We start from the raw sequence: 715 nt of genomic DNA, 5'->3' as shown, positions 1-715 counted from the left end.
TGTGTGTGTGTGTGTGTGTGTGTGTGTGTGCGTGTGTGTGTGTGTCCAAAATCCTGAGAGGAGAATGAAAGGAAGGGATTGTATTGTGCCCATCCCCCTGGGGGATGCTTTGTCACTTTCTTTCTTTCTCTCTGCTTCTCTCTCTGTTTCTGTCTCTGTTGCACATGTCCACTAGCAAAAATGGAAAAAACAAAAACTGAATAAGGAGCCTATACCTAAACCAATCCCTGGTAAATATCATAGAATTACCCCTGACAATCTTTAATTGATCCAGATTCAAGTTCTGAGGTAGAAAGAACCCTAACTTCCCTAAAGTGCAACCTATCCACCCATTTAAACCTAGATCAAATGGAGCAAGAGGAGAGTTTTCTAGTGGGAAGGGAGATGAGATTACAGGAGTGTCTTCTGCTTTATATCATATATAGGCTCTGGAGCACATAAATGCCCTTATTAAAATTAATCATAAATAATTTTCATCTCATAATTAAAATCCAACTGTGAATAGTAATTACCGATTGAATTCTTCCTGATAACCCAAACTCTGTGGAATGTTAATAAAAAAAATAGCTATTCAGTTAAAAATCATACATCGAGCAAAATCCTCCAGCTCCATGAGCAAGCAACTGAGAGAAGAGTGGATTAAGTTCCCCAGGAACAAGTTGTGACACTGTGGCCAGCACATGTGGTATGTGACCTTCTTTAAACTTCTTTTCCT

This window comes from Tupaia chinensis, unplaced genomic scaffold (assembly GCF_000334495.1).
Source record: "Tupaia chinensis unplaced genomic scaffold, TupChi_1.0 Scaffold143584_1, whole genome shotgun sequence".
In the NCBI taxonomy this organism is placed as follows: Eukaryota; Metazoa; Chordata; class Mammalia; order Scandentia; family Tupaiidae; genus Tupaia; species Tupaia belangeri.
The sequence above is the reverse complement of the archived record's forward strand: the minus strand, read 5'-3'. Positions refer to the sequence as shown.